This window comes from Dermatophagoides farinae, chromosome 2 (genome assembly GCF_024713945.1).
Source record: "Dermatophagoides farinae isolate YC_2012a chromosome 2, ASM2471394v1, whole genome shotgun sequence".
NCBI classification, from domain to species: Eukaryota; Metazoa; Arthropoda; class Arachnida; order Sarcoptiformes; family Pyroglyphidae; genus Dermatophagoides; species Dermatophagoides farinae.
In genome coordinates, this window is record NC_134678.1 from 2,693,532 (window position 1) to 2,713,255 (window position 19,724).

A 19,724-nucleotide genomic window follows, 5' to 3' on the forward strand; every position below is an offset into this window, starting at 1 on the left:
GAAAAAAAACGATAATAATTCAATCACACGACCGATATATCATATAAATTTTCACTTTAAACACCTTGGCCTAATTCAAAAAGAGAACAAGAGAAAGAAGAAGAAAGAAAAAAAATTGATCATCATAATTAACCTTCTGGGATCCTTGAAATACTTATGCGCAATAATTATTTTAATATTCGAACCACAATAATTAACAGAATTTTTTTTTCTGGTTGATACCAAATTTTTCGTTTTTTTTATTTATGTTCACTAATAATTTTCATTTCACAGAATATATTTGGATTAAGGTCATAATGATATCAATCTTGCCAAAATAATAAAAATTGGAAGAAAAAAGTAGATATACAACAATTGATATTCACTTGAAACTGTTCGATAAAGAATTTAATCAAACTATGTAACCAGAAAAAATAAAGTAGTGGTAATATTAGCAAAAAATTTAAATTCTATGCACGACAAAACATACAAATGAGAAAGAGATCAACTTTCACAATGATAATAATATTGATGATGATCATATTTATGATTTTCATGATGATGACGATGTCCCAATGGATTTGTTTATGATCACATTGAATGAATTGAATGCAAAAAAAAGAAGAGAAATAGAATGAATGAATGAATGAACATTAAGGGTCGATTAAAATCGATCATAATATCAGAATTGAAAAAGGAAAAAGAAAAAAGAATAACTGAATAGTGTTTTGTGAAAAGAAAAACATCATTATTCACAGTATTTTCTCATCATCATCATCATCATCATAGGAAAAAATTGATGAGCAAATTTTGTTTTTTTTCATCTTGCGAAGAATATAAAAACACATTTTGGATGATGATGATGATAATAGTACCCAAAACCAAAAAAAAAACCGGAAAATTTTGCTGATACTTTTTTCATGAGGAAAATACAAATTCTGAGTTCCATTACCATCATCATCATCGAAGATTTTATTTTTTCTTTCTTTCCTTGTTTATTTCAAAATGCATTTTATATTCAAAGCTCAATTATTATAAACTAATTACATTTATATACCGAATGTGTAGAACTGATTCCTGATTTTTTTTTATTCATCAATGTATTGAAATATTGTTGACGAGAACGATGATAGTCAACAATGTGAATGACTTGAACGGAAAAAAATACAACAAATGATCAATAATCATTATTAAAGCTTCTTAAACAAAAAGAAATAAGAATATTCTACTCAAAAAAAAGAATTCAAATATATCAACCCAAAAACAAGTATCGAAACATACAGACAATGTTGATGTTTGATGATGATAATAGCAAGAGAAAAATCGATCCAAAATGAACAAGAAAATCGAAACGAAACGACAAACTAAAAATAAAAAAAAACAATCCCTGACACATAATCTATTATGAAGAGAAAAAAATCGATCAAAAAAACCCTAGCTACTTATCATTTGCTTTACTTTTTTCAATATCAATATATTGAAAGATCGATGAACCGAAAAAGATGAAATGATCATCCATTTAAATGTTAAGCATCATTATAGAGAAATCAAAAAAGAAAAGCTTTGACAACAACGGAAAAAGTTTTCATAATTTATTGTTTAATCTTGATTTAATAATGTTGTATATCCAAATATGCTCAGCATCTTATGGTTTTTTTTCTTTGATTGAATATTGTGTGATTGATTCATCGATCCATTCGATGAGAATGATTCGAATGAAGTGATGATAATAATCCTATATATTTCTCTATATCCTGTATTTTTTCCAACATTTATCTTATTATTCCCATCATTAAAGTATGATTCGAATGAATATCATCATTCGATGCGGATAACAGGAATATAAAATATTTTATTTTGTCTGGTTTTTTCAATAATAATAATTCAAATATAAAATATTTATCCATTTTGATCTGAATGTGTTGTAAATTGCTGCCTCAATATATGATGTTTAATTGGCTATAATAACCTTTACAATAGTCGATAAAGTGTATACATACATGTTATATATGTAATACAACAATATTAATAATAACAAACGATAACAATAAACCAGAATCACATAATTTGAATGTAATATTTGTTTCTTCAAAGTTTCCAGTCGAATCATTATTCGTTTTTTTATGGCAATGTACATTTTTTTATGTCGTTGTTGTTGTTATATTCATGGATTAGAATATCATGGCAAATAATAATAATAATAATCTGGTGAAAAAAATTTATGACTTTTTTCTTTACGTAATTGAATTTGAAGGTTTTTTCTTCTTTTTTATACTTCATATTCGTTGAGATTTTCAATATAGATGATGTTCTCATAATCATGAGTTCAGATGGTACACATAGAATCTACATGTGAAGTAAAAGGCTAACGACGAAATAAATGAAAAAAAAATTGAAGCAATAAACATCCAGATTGAATTTTTCTAATAAATGGTAGCTGACAAAATGTCTCATCAATCTCATTGAATGATGAAATTCGTGGAAAAAAAATTCTAATGATTATGGTATTGAATATTAGCTGTTATCAGGTTTTTTTTCCAATTCGTGAACGAATGAAAAAAAAAATTTTTTTTTTCTTCAAAATGATAACCTTATTTTCAATGTTAAAAATGGTCTTGGCAATGGCCATGATGAGCAAGAAAGACAATATAGTCGTTATGAGATTTTACGCTTCAATTGAAATGAAATATTTTATTTCAGCAATTGAAAAATGCCAGAAAAAAAATCACCAATTCGATAACTGTTGTTATGATGTGAGGCAATTATTTTGAGAAAAAAAAATTTGTGATGAACAATAATTGGACAATTGTCGATAAAAGAACAAAAATCAGCGTCGGAATTTGTTCTTTAAATCGATTTGGTTTTCTAGAAAAAAAACTGAGAGATATAAAGAATAGAAATGAACAATCGAATGATGATGATGATGATGATATGGATCGGTGCCATTCAAGAATCATGATGATCATCATCATTGCAAAAAAAAGTGTTGGCCAACAACAGCTCACACACACATACAAATGAATGACTACAACACTGCCATTAAAAGTATCATCATCAGGAATAAACCACATGTAGTGAGAGTGTCAATCAATGAATTCGTATGAGCTTTTTAAAATAAAAAAATTTCGTCCCGGTTCGGTTGGTCGATATTTTTTCGCGTCTATTCTTTTGTTCATTCAATGAACGTATGTTTTCACACACACACACACACACACACACACACACACACACACACACACACACACACACACACACAAAACAATAGATAGATGAAACACATACACACAGACATCAATCAGTTTGTTGATTTCGATTATGATTTTTTTTTGACTTGACTTATCATCACACTTGAACATTTATTCCTATTATTCACATTAACATGAAGAGAGAAAGAAAAAAAAGAGAGGAATGAAAACAATGAGAATTTGACAACAACAAAAAAAAAGAGAGACAGATAAAGAATTTTTTTTTCATTGTTGTGTAAATGTAAAAAATTGAATTGAAGATATAGAAAAAAGGTATATAATCCTATTGCGTCTGTGACTGGGTCTTGTTAAATTGACAAGGAAATAAAAGTTGAATCGTATGAAAAAAAAAATAAATGACAAGAATCATTCATATCATACAATATTAAATTGAATAAAGTGAATTATGTATAAAATGGAATCCATTGTAGAAACAAAAAATATTCGATTTTTTTCATCATCTTCATCTTCTCACACAAAAAATGAATCAATGGACTCAAATCATTTCTGACGTCGATAAATGGTGAAAAAATTAGGATTTAAAAAAATGAAATGTTTTTCATTGTGAATCAAAATTATCATAATTTACACCAGAAAAAAAATCATAATAATCATTACCTACATGCACAAAACGGAGTGAGAAAAAATAAGCTATATTTAGGTATAGTATAAGGTTGTAACTGGAACCAAAAACCAAAAAATTAACATATGAGCTTAAAATATTCGGTTACAATGACGAGTAAAACAAAGTCCATTTACCAGTTTTTTCCAATTCTGGTTAAATTAAAACTTTGGTTTTTCTCTGCAGCAAAAAAAAAAAAAAAAAAAAAAACAGAATTTCTGAAATCGAAATGACTTTTTTTCCATTCTTCACTTGACGTCATTTTTTTCTATCATCAATTCTTTTTCATTTTGCTTTTCAGTTACAAAACCAAACCGATTCCAGTGCAGATAAATTTCATTTATAGGTCGTTGTTGTTATCAGGCTATATATTTTTCCCAGTTTTTTTTCTGATTATTGTGGCCGGGAATGACAAATACCGCAAAATGAAGTCTTGACAAGCCCGTAGGCGAATATTTATAAATTTTATGTGTGTGTGTGTGTATGTTTGTGTTGCTCGGGTAAGGCAACAAAAACAACCATTTGAGTTTTTTTCCTAAAATACCCGGTTATCTTGTAATTGTTTCAAGTTAATTTCATACATTTTTCATCATAAGGAATTATTATCATGAAAATTTTCGTGACAAATACCATTGATGAAGATGATAAAAAACCAAGTGCATCAACATCAACAAAAAAAAAATCTTTTCAACAAAAAACAAAAGCAAAACGACAAATCTAATTTGAGATTTTATTTCAATTTCTTTCTCAAAAGCTTTTGTTCTTGATAATGTTTGAAAAATGTTATCTTTACCATTTATCTTTTAATCTTTTTTTTGTTTCTAATTTCGTTATTTTTATGTTCATGGTCAAAAATGGCAACTGTTTTTTTTCTTTTCATTTTTTTTTTTTTTTGTACAAATTATGTTGAAAAAAACAAAAGCATACGATAGTAATCAAATGTAATTCTAGCATTTTTTTTCTGGTTAATTCGTCTCAGTAAGTTAGTTATTGCGAATGGAAATATAATTTATTGTGTAAATAGTAAACGAATGATGGATGAATGGATGGATGAAAAAAAAAATACAAAATAACATGCATTTGATGACAATTCTTCAATTCCCTATAGATGATTTTATTGGTGTTGAAATTCTTGTATTCAAATTCGGTTATACAGAAAAAAAAATTTCCAGGGAAAATTATTGTTAAAAAAGTAAAAAAAAAACACTGAAAGATATCACATATCTTGCCAATCACACAAACACACACACACACACAATCTCTCTGGATCATGGTTATATGGACATTGAAGATAACATACTTGAAATATATTTCGTGCTATAAAATCATTAATATTGACACGCAAAACAGTGTGTGTGTGTGTGTGTATTTTTTTTTACATTCGTTCTAGTTTTTGTTGTTGTTGTTGTTGTAAAATAACAGAAAAAATCGGTCATTGATATCGGTCGGGTGGTGTAGGTGTCCGATAAATCACATGAATACATGCACACATTCAAACACAAACACTTTTATCTGATAAATAGATAATGCTCACAAAGGAAAAAAAATTGATAACAATAAAAAATGATTTGTACATTAAATCTCATCATCATCATCATCATCATCATCACTAGTTGAAGGTAACAATAACAAAAAAAAAAAAAAAAACAATAGGTTTCCAGGAATAGATCGGATATCATCATATTGAATCAATCACTAATCAGAACAAAAACGAAACTTTTAAATCAGGTTAAACGAGACATTACACACATTGATATGAGAGATTTAACGAGAAGATTAAAAGTATTGATTGATGATTGATTGTCATTCATTTTAATGCATTAAGTGAATGAATTTTTTTTTCAATCGATCAATCGATTGGATTATGATTATGTGTCCATTAGTAAATTATTTTCATTTTATTCAGCTAAATAAATTTGATAAAATAAAATTATTGTATATTCACCTCGATAGAAAGTATTTTAAATTTCAAAATGTGAAAGTTAAGAATACAAACACATCATAAACAAGGAATGAATAAAAATTGAAAAATGTCTTGAATTTTAACCACTTTTATGTTTTATTTTCGTTTCTGGAATCCATTGTGAATAGACCGAAAAGATGAATTCTATTCATATAAATTAATCTTTTCCATAATTCATGACACAAACAACTAAAATGGCCTATTTTTTAAGGAAAAAAATCCAAAAAAAAAAAACATTATAATGAGAATAACTGTGAAAAAATGGAAAATTTTAAAGAAAAGAAAAAATTTTTAAAAAATGACAAAATAAAACGAAGTGAACAGAATTCTCTATGATGATAAAAACTGAATAAAAATTATGAACAACTAAATAGAGTAAAATAACAACAAGACTATAACAAAAGAAAGATGAAACACTATACTAGCTGGAACTACTTGGTGTGTGTGTGTGTGTGTGTGTGGATGCTTTTTATATGCATACGAAATTCAATGTTGTTACAAAGTTCATAACAACAATTTCAAGTATTCAACCACCATTACTGTTACAAACACAATGATTTCTGTATAGAACCAAGCAGTTGGTGAAAATAATGTTGAAATGTGAAATTCATCAATTTGTCGTTTGTCAGACAATAAAAAAAAGAGAAAGAGAAAAAATTCTCATTATTAGAACATATAAAAATGTGATAGAAAAGTGTGTTTTATATTCAACAACAAAGAGAAAAAAAATCAAGAAAAGGCGGGTGACAAATGACCGAATCAGGAGAAAAAAAAATGAATGAATAAATCAAAATGATGGAAAAAATAAAATTGAATAAGAAGCGGAAAAATGAATGAAGAGAATGCATAGAAAAAAGTGAAAAACTTGTATGCATGCGTGTGTGTATTGTCATGATGACAGCAAAGATGATTATGATGATGATGATGATGATGATGATGATCGCGGCAACAAAAAAAAAATGTCATCATCAACACCACCAACAGAATTTCAATTTTGAATCAAAAAAAAAAAAACGACCAACGAGTAATAACGAGGGAATGGACAATAACAACAAACAAAAAAAAAATGTGAATAAAATATATGAATGAATAAATATAAATGAATTGAGTGAAAAGAAGAAATCAAAATTGTGATAAAAAAAAACTTTGGGTGCGGCCTATCATTCATTTTCTCACTACATTATATAAACATGGTCACCAATGATGATTACCACAATTTTTTTCTGGATATAAAAAATTTCTATTTCCATCTTCAATATCCATAGGTCCATATTCTCAACACTGGCGTCAATTCGTTTGTTGATAATTCTTGCTCTTTGTTTGTCAATTGTTTGTTATACAAACAAACAACCCTAAAAACAGCCCATAAAAGCAATGTGAAGAAAATAAATAACAGAATCAAGTTGAAATTGATACGTGCTTGTTTTCATTGTAGAAAATTTTCTTTTTCTGCACTTCAATTGTACAGTGTGTTGGTTATCATTATTGGATGTTAATTCATTCAAACAAAAAAAATTTTGGTCAAATGATCAATGGCAAAATAAACACACACACATACGTCATTGCAATATATAGTGATTGTCTAGCCGCTCTAGCGTCTAGTAAGATTATATACAATGAATAACAATTAGTAATCTCATTAATATTAATTTAAAAACAAGAATGACGATGAAGGAAAGCAAAAGAAAACAAAAAAAGAATTTCGGATCAATGGACAATGACGAAATGAAAATAAAATGAGATTTTCCGTTCTGTTTTCCATTATTGTTGGTTATATCTAATAGTATTGGCACATACAATGAGAAGTTAACTTTCGATTTTCTTTTTCTATGATGACCAAAAAAAAAGAGAAAGAAAAGAGAGAGAGATTTCATTGAAAACCAATCGAAATACAACTATACACACACACACACAATAAATTGGAAATAAATTTTTAAACAACAACAACAACAAAGATGATGATTCTGAAATAAAAACAAAGTTTTGATGCTTTTAATTTTTTTTGTTGTTGGATTGATGTTGTTGTTATTATCATTATCATCATCATTATATTGAGTATTATTTGTCATTTGCTCATAATCTTTGAAAAACAGATACAAATAATGTTACAAACAAAATATACGAAACGATGATCATGAGGGAAAAAAATCAAAATCTCTATATATCTAAATTAAGAATTCAGAAGCAGCCACAGCAGCATTTAATCTGAATTGAATAGACCATGTAAGATGATAATGATGATAATAAAAATAAAAAAAGATTTATTTCATGAATGACCACTGTAGAGATTGGTCATTATGTCGTATGTTGATGTCGTTGTATCAAATGAAACAAAACAAAAAAATCACCTCATATGACCTCTACAAATAAGGTACAATTGTGGAACGTGTATTACATACAGTGTGGTTAACGATGACCGTCTCGAAACGAATTCGTCTGACATAGATAGCCTAAATTAAATTTTTTTTTTCACTTGTTAGTACCTAAATTTAGCTACATTAATGATGATAAAATTTTCATCTGTAATAAATAACGGATTTTAAATGAGGATGACCTTAAACACGCTAAAAATGGACAAATTTTTGAAATTTTTCATGTTGTTTATGGAAAAGTGTTTTAAAAAAAATATATTAAACTGATTGAATTGATATGAAAAAGCAATAAAGTTTGATAATGATGGAAAATAAAAAAAAAATATTGAAATAAACATCAACATTCTAGAAAAAGTAGAAAATTCTGTAACAATCTTATGGATATGTGGCCTGACCAATTTCTGTCAACCAAACTTTATGAATAGTAGCAATAGTATTGGAAATGAAGGCCATCTTTAGTTGGTTGTCATCATCAAGTAACTAACTAACTTTATAGTATTGTATCCCTTTTTTTCTAGTTATGAAACGGATGAATGAATGATTGGTGAATTGAAAGACCAAAAACCAAACTAGACAAAAAAAAGGCCAACAACAAACTAACTTGTGAATGAAAGACAACAAGGGAGATAGAGAACAAAAAATTTGGTCTGTATGAAAAAGCACGCACATAAATACATATATACAATATATAAGACACATGAGAAAACCAGAAAATGAACAGAAAAAACCGAACACACACACACACACAAAAGAAAAAGTCTGTCAAAATGATTTATTTATTCCGGACAAATTAAATTAATCCCTAAAATACTCTTGAAGCATATAGCTCATTCTTTCTGTCTCTATTTTTTTTTCATTCTGGCCAGTTTTTTTTTTGTTTCTTCACTATTTATTTGTACAATGTATGTATGTTGTATATGAATTCAATGTTTTGTCATCAGTATTTTTTTTTTTTTTTATTTCAAGTAAAATATTCACTTTTTTTCATTTTGAATTTGGTTTTTTTTTCTATTCTGGAGAGAGAGAGCGAAAAAAAAATCGAACCAACTCATAGCTATTGTTATTTTTTTTGGAAAGTAGCTGAAAAAAAAAACAAAAGTCACATATACGATGACAACATATGCATTTTGACAGAATGTCCAAAACATGGCATCATGTGTGTGTGTGTGTTAATGGAATGAATCGGTGAAAAAAAAAGTTTCCAGCTAATAATTCTCTGATTCCCATAAACACATATAGAGAGAGAAAGAGGAAATAAAAAACGATTCAAATAGATCACTATGGAACTGGAACAATATTCTACAAAAAAAAACGAAAAAAACAAAAATCATACCAATGACCATTGAACTAACCAGTGGACTTGATTTCAGTGAACATGGTGAGATTTACCAGACCAAATCAAGAAAAATGAACAAAAAACGAAAACAGAATAGCAACAAAAAAAAAATAATTCTCTATTGGCGACAACAATGGCCAAACATATAGAAGTCAAAGAAAAAAAAACAGCAAGCAAAAGAAAGAGACAATCATTGTACTGAATTGTGTATTTTTTTTTTTTTTTTTGCAAAAAAAAAAGAATTCATCCGTTGGTCATACTTGACAAGAGTGGCTGTATTTGTATGTTTAATATTTGTCTTTTATTTTCGTTCAAGAGAATTTTTTCAACCGAAAAGCAATTCAATTAACACAGACACACACACACACATGCATGTAAAAAAACATATATATATAAGCATCCCATAGTCAGAAAAAAATAAAACAATTTGAAAAAAAAGAATCATAAAGAAAAAAAAAGACAAGGACAATAATAATAACCAGAAAAAAAAGATATAAAGAGCTATGCAATACATATGTGAAAACATCGTAAAAAAAATACAGGATGAAAAAAGAAGAAGAAGAAAAAAAATATTGAAAGATTCAAGTATATCTGTGTTGTGTATTTGTTCATCCATGTATGATTATAATGATGATGATCATCAACATAAAAATAATTAGAACCATAGGGTATATGAGAGAGAGAGAGAGAGAGAAAAAAAAATTATTCATTGTCAAAAAACATTAATCAAGCAATAAATATCTACAATGCTAAACAGAATTTACGATTTTTTTTTCTTGATAAAAATAACCGGAACAGGAACTATTTTTATTCGTGAATGATTCAAATTCTAAACATAATATTTAGGTTAGAAATGTTTGTTAGATGTTTGACCATGTCGGGTTATTCTTATCGATCAATTACTCTGTTTGTTGTTGGATTGTTTTGTATGTTGGTTATAGTTGCGTGAAATTTATAACAACACACAAAAAAAAATAAAAATAAAAATAAACGTAAAAACTTACCAACCGACAAACAAAAACAAGAATCTAAACAACAAAAGAAATAAATTGTTCGTGAGATGAAATCACGATGAACTTTTTTTTTTTTGCCGAATAATATTGGCCAGTCTATGTCAACTTTACATATACAGTTCATCCATAAATTATCCATTAATAATAGAAACTAGAGAAATAATCACTACATATATTGAGGATACATGTTCAAGCGTATACACAAAACGACAATAAACAATTACACATTAACCGGAATAAATGTTAAGAAGATATGGCCATATAAAACAACAAAGCGAAATGAATTGAATGTTGTGGTTTGTTCGTTTTACGATACAACGTTTGAAAAAAAAAAATTTCTCAGCATTCATGAAAGAATTCAGAAGGATTCTTCAAGAATATTCTTTGTCTGTATGAATGTTTATCATCATTATGTTATGTTTGATTTATATTTTTTCCTCACTTATTACAATTTTTAATTATTTTTTTCATTCATACACACTCAATGTTTATAGATATTTTTTTTTTTTTTGATAATGATTTTGTAGTGATTCAAAGCAAGCAAACAAACAAAATGAACATTGAACGAAAACTACAGAATAATGATGATTATCATTATGAACAACAAGATTTTTTTTCCTATCATTGATTTTATATTCACAATGGTGGATATATTCTAGAAAAATCCAATTGTGAAATGGCGACAATTTTCAGTACTGTTTTCGATATGGAAAATCGATCGATGTTTTTTTTTCTGCTCTCTCAGCTGGATAATGATTGAGTATATATCCATGATGACTATCAGAGAAAAAGTTGTCTTCGATTTTTTGTTTCGCATTCAAAATTCTATCAATATTATTATTATTGTTCACTGTTGGATACTTGAATGAATCAAAATGAAATATACAAAAACAAAATCCATAATAATAATAATAATAATAATGATGATGGTGATGAAGGAAATGATGATGATAATAAGAAACAACAATCGATTGAGATCAGAATTAAAAATGAAACAGAGCAACAAAGAAAATGGAATTAAAAAATGAATCAAAAACATTCATTCATTGATCCGTTAAATCCAATTATAGACGAAAAAAAATCATCATTATCATACACATCTTGATATATATGATGACACACACACACACACGCATGACGCGTAATCAACGATTTTTATCATAAGAATTTCAAATCAATCATTATAGTAGTAGGCATCCAGGTTCAAATTAATTTAATTTTCAAATTCACATTTTTTCATTTCGTTTTTGATGATTGATAATTGATCCATGAGTTTATGATTTATGAAATGAACTTCCGACAATGAAAAACAAAACGGACAATGAATTGTTGTTCATTGTTGTCTTCTAGCTGAATTAAAATGCCTAAAATGATGATGAAGACCATAGAAACAATAACGGAAAACAATTTTAACGTAATAAAATTAAGAAATTTATTATGATGTTGACAAACATCATAATAGTACTCAAATACAAAATGCAAAGAAAAAAAAACAATGAGATGATGATGAGATGATTAAAGGAAGGGAAAATACAAGTAGAAATGAATAGACAAAAAAAAGAATGAATAAATGAATGAATTGAAAAGACCATAATCCATCTATCCAATTAGTCTTTTTTTTTCTCCATACACAATCTAATTATTAACAATTTAGATTGAGACACGCCAATATTGAATTGGAATAGGCCAAAAGAAGCATTAGTGTGTAAAGAAGAAGAGAAAAAAAAACCTAAGGCAAAGTGTTCGTGTGTGCGTGCGTGCGTGCCCACAATTTCTTTTGTTTTTCTTTATTTTGTTTTGTAATATTACTATGTGAGTCAGAATGAATCTCGGAATTCGAATAATAATAAATTCAGATCCACATATACATTTAGTATGAAGCAACTATATGGGTGGGTGTGAACTCACATAGACACAAATCACATCCACGATTAATATACACCCACGTACATATATACACACACACACACACTGAACAATAAAATCTATTGTATAACCCGTTGAATGATCATCAACAACAACAGAAAAAAAAACTTGGTCATCATAAATACAATAAGGAAATGTTCATAATATCAAACATTTGTTTACATCATAGTAAATAATGAATACAAATTGATAATTGAATTCATTTTGTGAATATGAACTTGATTTTAAGGAATACACAAACACACACAATGGAATGAAAAACGAGCAAAACCACAAATACATTTTTTTTGGCTTGAATCTTTCTTTTCTGTCGTTTTTCTATCCGTGCCAAAATATTTGAATTGAGAATAAATGGAAATGGAAATAGTTTACTACAAAATTCACTTTTTCTCTATCACATACGCGACAAGGATATTAAGATTTTTTTCGAACTGGAATCAAAAAAAAAAAATTTCACACAACCAAACATCATTGATAATATACCAGGCAGCTCAATATTACCATTATTATCATCATCATAATCACATACCAAAAAAAAACCAACATATTAAACACGGACACAAACAAAAAAGAATGAAAATACCATAGATATAAGCAACAACGAAAAAAAAATTGTTACAACATAACCACATTCAATAACGTTCATAATGGACGGTTAACATCTAATATGAAAAGACCAAAAAAAAAGAAGGAGAAAAAAATGGTGGATGAAAAATAAAAATAAATGAGATACAAGTCTATAGAGTAATATCAAGAATTTTAGAAAAATATATAAAAAACAGTCAACCAGAAGTCTCATATTTTATACAGAATACTAGAAACGTGACTGTTTGGCAGAATATTCGTTCATTGAAATCAACGATCAGAAAATACATGCTTACTGTATCATCCGATATCTTTAACATACATGCACACAGAATGGAAAGAAATTAATCTATACGTTCCATTTTTATGATCTCATATTGTAAAACATGGTTGATGGGTATAGGTATAGATTTCATGAAAAATTATACCGTCATTGCCTTAATCATTATCATCATTAACATTCCATGGATTTTACCATCACACAAACACACACACACACACACACACACATTGCACATGGAGGGCACACCTGGATCAGAATAGCATATTTGAAATCAAAACACATACAACCGGAATATTAGACACATAAATTGGTAGAACAAGAATGAAAAAATGATTATTTCAGGTATTCCAAAAATTTTTTTTTTCTTTGGATTCTATTCGTTTTCCAATTATTATAATTAGCTAAAATGGAATTGACAATTTGCTTTGAAATGAAACAGGTTGTGAGAAACAAACACAGAAAAAAGAAGGGAAAAATCATTATTATTTTTTTATTATTATCATTATATTATACAACTGTTTTCCATAGCTAAGGCTATCATTTTATTTTTTTTTAGTTGTAAATCATTCGGTTTTTTTTCTTGATATAGTAATAATGAAATAGGAAATGAAATTCTACGTGATCACTATCTAGCAATACCATTAATAATGAACATGAAAACATGTATTCAGATATTGATAAATAAAAAAAAAAGTTAATGGACAATATTCAGGGAATAACCAGAAAAATAAATTCAACTACGAAGTTTTTTCATACATACAAGAAATTTATTCGCCATGAATTCTGCAAAAGCAGAACAGAATAACAATAATTTGAAGTTTGTGTATTGATGAACTAATTATCATTATTATCAAGGATGGCAAATAGAATAATGATGAAAAATAATTTCAAGTGTTAAACGGGAGCCAAATAGTGAGAGAATAACAATGAAAAAAATATTCTGTACAAATACAATGATGGAAAAAAAGGATAAAATGAATAAGTTACAAAAGGCGAAATTTTTTTTCATCCAATAAACTTTTTCTAAATTGAATAAATTATCATCATTGTATTGGCGAAAAGATTCAGAACAATAGTGGTGTTTCAAATTGAATTGCATTATTTTTAGCTTTTATGTACATAGATGGAAACAAACTTTCAGAATGATGGTCATCACTTGGTATTGGTCACTACTAAACGAGTTGATGATTTTCACCAACTCTCTTGAGGCTATATGTTTATAATGATGTTTCATGACCTAAATGCTATTGGTAAATAATAAAAACAGATGAAATCTAATTTATTAAAATGAATGATGAATTCTCATTAGATATGATAAAAAAAAAATTTCATGATTCTTTTAATGATAGTACATCACAGAATACAATCAATGATTGCACATTATCATGGTTCTGGATTTCACAAATGCACATATCCACCCACCATAAAAATACATAAATAAATATATTCACCCACACACTTAAAAACACGTATGAAATAATATCATCAATTCAGAAGTAACGCCCAATCGAAAACAAAAAAAAATTATGTACCAAAGAATCATGCAAACAAATATACACGAAGAAGAAACTTTGTATCTTTTTGTTCGATAAGTTTGTGGGAGTATAATATGAATGTAGGAGATTCGAGTGAAAAACTTGATAAAAAAAATAATTTGATTCATCAATTGCGTCAATATTAATCAAAGAAAATTGAAATAATAATAACCAGAATCAGAATCTGATTTGAGATGTAGTACAGATGAAAAAAAAATCTGACTTTCAATAGACAATCTGAGTCCAATATTATTACATTTATTATTTCTTTTGTTATGTGTGTGAAGGTTATTCATATATACATGATGAATACAATCTATATCTAAATGGTTTAGTTATAATACAATCACACATATTTAAAATGACGATGATGATTTATAATGGCTTTGATTATCGTCAAAACAACGCCGGAAATCAAAAGAAATAAACTATTTTATGATAACATAAATCATAAAGATCATCATTTTGATTGTGAACAAAAAATAAATTGCATAAAAATCATGTCGAATCGCAGTATAGTAGTAGTAGTAGGCCGACATCAAAGTGCGATAAAAAAAAAAAAAAATTGGTTTGAATAATAATAATAATGAAGAAAAACTGACAAAACAATCAGCTTAGATAAAAACGAAAGCAAAATATATAGATAATAAACCACTTACTTGTGGTGTAAATGATGATAATGATAATGATTGTGATAATGATGATAGTGGTGGTGGTGTTGGTGGTGGTGATGGTTGTGATGGTGATAATGTAGATGCCGTTATGTTTGTTGATGATGATGATGACAAAGATAATGATGATATAATAATGATCAGTATGACATTCAAATTGTGCTTACTGAGAATTTTTTTTCCACTGCCTTATTTTTCTTTTTTAAATTCGAAATTTTTTTTTATCAAATATAAATATATGAATGTGATTCTTAAAGTACTTGAAAGAATGATTATTATTATTATAATGATGGCAAATAATAAATGGATAAAAAATTATCTGTGAGAAAAAAAAATGATTCTGGCGAGATCGATTGGGAGTTGTTGTTGAAAATTTAAAAAAATCAGCAAATTTCCATTAGACAAGTATAGTGATGGTGGGATTCGTTGAATAATGAATATGAATGAAATGAAATGTAATCGACATATGATCAAGAGGAAAAAAAAATCTGTAAAAAAAATGAAATTAGAACACAAATTAATAATTAAATATCAAAAAAAAAAAAAAAAATGAGAAATTGATTGAATAAGATTCTGAATGTTCATCATCTTATTTCAAAAAATTTTTCTATACTTTATAATTTCATTAACATCACCAGACTCATCATCATGAACCAATTTTTTTTTTCATTCAATGAAGAATGATTTGAAATCATTGGCAATCATTTTTTTTTCTTAGTTTGAAATAGATTGATGACTTTGCTTTGAATTTTAGACAGATAATAACAACAACAATAAAGAATGGAAATAATGATAAGATAAAAAAAATAAAAATACCGAAAAAAATGTTGTCAACCCAGTATAATGAAAAAATGAATGATTACCGTATATGTGTTATAGCTCTAACATTCATTGATCCAAACGGCTGAATGAATGAATGAATGATATGTTGAGAAATAGATTCACCATTTAAGTTCATCATTGTCATTATCATTCAATATGTGAAAAAAATGGCAACAAAAAAAAAAAAATTTTTTCTTTTTTTCTTTCAACCAAATTCATGAATTGAATTTGATGTCAAACGTTACAGTAACGAAATTTTTTTTTTGGCAATAATAAGAATTTGTAGTGTCACTGTAGAACACTGGTGATGAAACACAATGGAAACTTTTATTTTGGTTCAGACACTATCGTACATGTGAGACAATTTTTGTTGTTTCCTCTATAATCATATATATATAGTATATAGTAATAATAATATTAATTGATTGAATATCCATTTTGCAAAATGAATGGAGCAAAAAATTGAGCTGATAGAAGAAGAAGAAAAAAAATGAAACTTGAAAATGATTGATCATCTCTATCATCGTTATATACGACGACGACGACAAAAAAAAAATTCGAAAAAAAATAAAAAAAATATATATATAAATGTAATGAGGTGAAGCCAACTTGTATATATACGGGTTACTAAGCCCAGTAATAGTTAAAAAAGTTAGCGATAGATCAATAAATTGAAGCAGAATTTTCATTCTGTCATCTGTTTTTTTTACCCGGAACAAAAAAAAACTTGAAGGTATATTCAAGAGGAAATGAAATTTTCAATATTTTTTTAAGGTTTAAAATTAAATCATTTTTGAAAATGATTTGAGCTGTGTGTGTGTGTGTGTGTGTGTGTGTGTTTGTGGGTACTTGGAAAAATAATCATTCACATAGACATAAAGCCAAACATTAACGATAATGATGATAATAATCTCATCATTGAGCACAGATCTTTTATAATTTCATTTTTTTTTAATCCAGATGAATTTTTTTCTGAAACAATTTATTTTCATTTTTTTTCCTTTTTCTTCTTTTTTCAACATTCTGTTGTTTATATTTCGGTAGTTGTTGCTTACGATGATGATGATGATGATGATGATAATAATGGCAAGCCAATAATGACTTTGATCATCATCATAATCATTAAAAGATGAAAATTTTCAAGATGATAAACTGAGTCACTGGTATATAAATGTAACTTTACCAGTTTTCTGTATATAATGCGTATATGTGTTCAAATGGATTCACATTCAACTAGATTATATTTTTTTCTTTTATTTTTTTTCATTTTATTATTTCTTTTTTTTCTGACATGAAGAATTTCGTTTTTCATGTTCAGCACACACACACACAAATAACAACAGCAAGAATTCAACAGCAATGATCATGATGATGATGATGGTGATGGTGATGATTTAAAAAGAGCAAAGGCGAAATACTAATGCAAGGCTAAGATATATGAAAAAAAATTGATAATAGGATCAACTGGGATATTGAGCGCATAAAACACTGTTTATTGGATCCAAACACAGACACAAACACTCCAAGATATCATACAGAATTGTTTTCAAGTGAAACTTGAAACTATATATATTGGCCATAGAGACAAAGAATTTTTCCACATTCACTCGATGGTCACCACTATCAGCAAAACAAAAAAGTGAGAAAAAACAGAAAAAGAATCCATATAAAGACCAGAAAAAAAGCTTAAACATTTGATGAAGTAAATTACTTAACAAGTCACATTTTTATGATTCGTTTGTATGTGTTTAATAAGAAAAAAAATATGTTTGATGATTATGTAATGATGATGATGATGATGATGATGATGATGATGGTGGTGGTGGTGGTGGTGGTAGGCAAATAAAGCATTAAAAGTTCAAAGTCATAAATAGAGGTAATGATTCTGAAGTCAGAATACAGAGAAAGTTGAATTTTTTTTTTGACAACTACTACTATGATAGCATAATAAGTTGTTAGATTCAAATATTTCTAGTTAGTTTTGTTCACTAATTTTAACGGTAACAACAATTTAAGGTGTGTGTGTGTATGATAAAATCCTAAAAATCAGAAACAAATGAAACTAGCTAACACACATTGTTGGTGTTTGATGACAATGATACTAATAATGAAACAGCGACAAAAAAAAATTTTGAAACCAGAAATAAAACCAACAACGAAAAATAAAAAATAAACATCATCAATCTTTATTCGAAGGTTTTTGTAGCTTAATGTTGAATGAATGAGTGTTTACGATTTTGTGTGTATAGTCGTGAATTATCATCACTATATATAAAAAAAAATAAACCATGAAAATGGAACCAAACAAAGTGGAGAAGAAGAAAATAAAATTTTTGTCAAAACTTGTCTACAATGTCGGTTTTCATTTGGGACTAACTATACGACAACAACAACAACGACAGCATGAACAGAATTGGTATTAATCAAATTCGTTGTTGTTGTTGTTGTTGTTGTTGTTGGCAGTAGAAAAAAAACAACAAAACAGAAGGAAAAAACTAACAAGAATAGAAAAAGATTAGGCTCAAGAACTGTAATTTTTTTTTCTATTGATTAAGAAGAAGAATGATGATGATGATGATGAAGATAAGGTATATAAATAATGAAAACAAGAAAGAGAAAAAAGAAAAAACACATACAGAATCATACAAACATATATTTTTAGCTTTGTATGTCGATCATATATAGAATCCAATTATAGAAACAACAATAACAATGGTGATAATCATAAAATAGAACAACAAAAGATATCAATAACTAGAAAATTTATTAATAAAAAATCTGATGATCATATATGTGATTATTGATTATTGTTATTTCGCTAAAAGTGAAAAACAAAACAAAACAAAGTAAAACATGCTATGAGCAATCAAAATGAAAGCAATAAATAATAATTACAAGAAGAAAAGACCAATATTAAAAAAAATACCTGAAAAAGTAAAGAAAAAAATTTTATACACATAAGAAATACATTGAATGAATAGAATTTGGTTAGAGGTGTTTTTTTGTTTTCATTCGATCAAAATGACTTTACTTTGGTTTTTATTATGAGAAAAACTAATATAAATTCTAATTCACGATTTCAAGTTTAATGCTATGATGTAATGGCATAAAAATGTTCTTGTTCAAAATATTTGGGTCAGTTTCTTGTTTTTGTTTGTGTTTTTTGTTCAAATTCTCATCACAAGATTTTATTATTATGTGTAATATTATTCCCATTTATATAATACCAGTATGGGTGGCAATATGAGGTAGAAAAAAAACCATCCAATTGAGCCAACCACCACCATCATCATCATGACCAATGAAATATAACATTCCAAAATCACACACACAAATATATAACCGTCTTAAATCCAAATAAACACTAATTGA

General features: G+C 27.3%; 1 protein-coding gene across 2 annotated transcripts in view; it reads right to left on the reverse strand.

The window, feature by feature from the left end:
- LOC124498740 (putative polypeptide N-acetylgalactosaminyltransferase 9) overlaps positions 1-19,724 on the reverse strand; it is a 47,869-nt gene that overhangs the window by 11,482 nt on the left and 16,663 nt on the right. For both annotated transcript variants that reach the window (XM_075735539.1, XM_075735538.1), the window contains exon 2: positions 15,519-16,018. The gene's annotated coding sequence lies outside the window, so the exon portion shown is untranslated. The remainder of the gene's footprint in view (positions 1-15,518; positions 16,019-19,724) is intronic.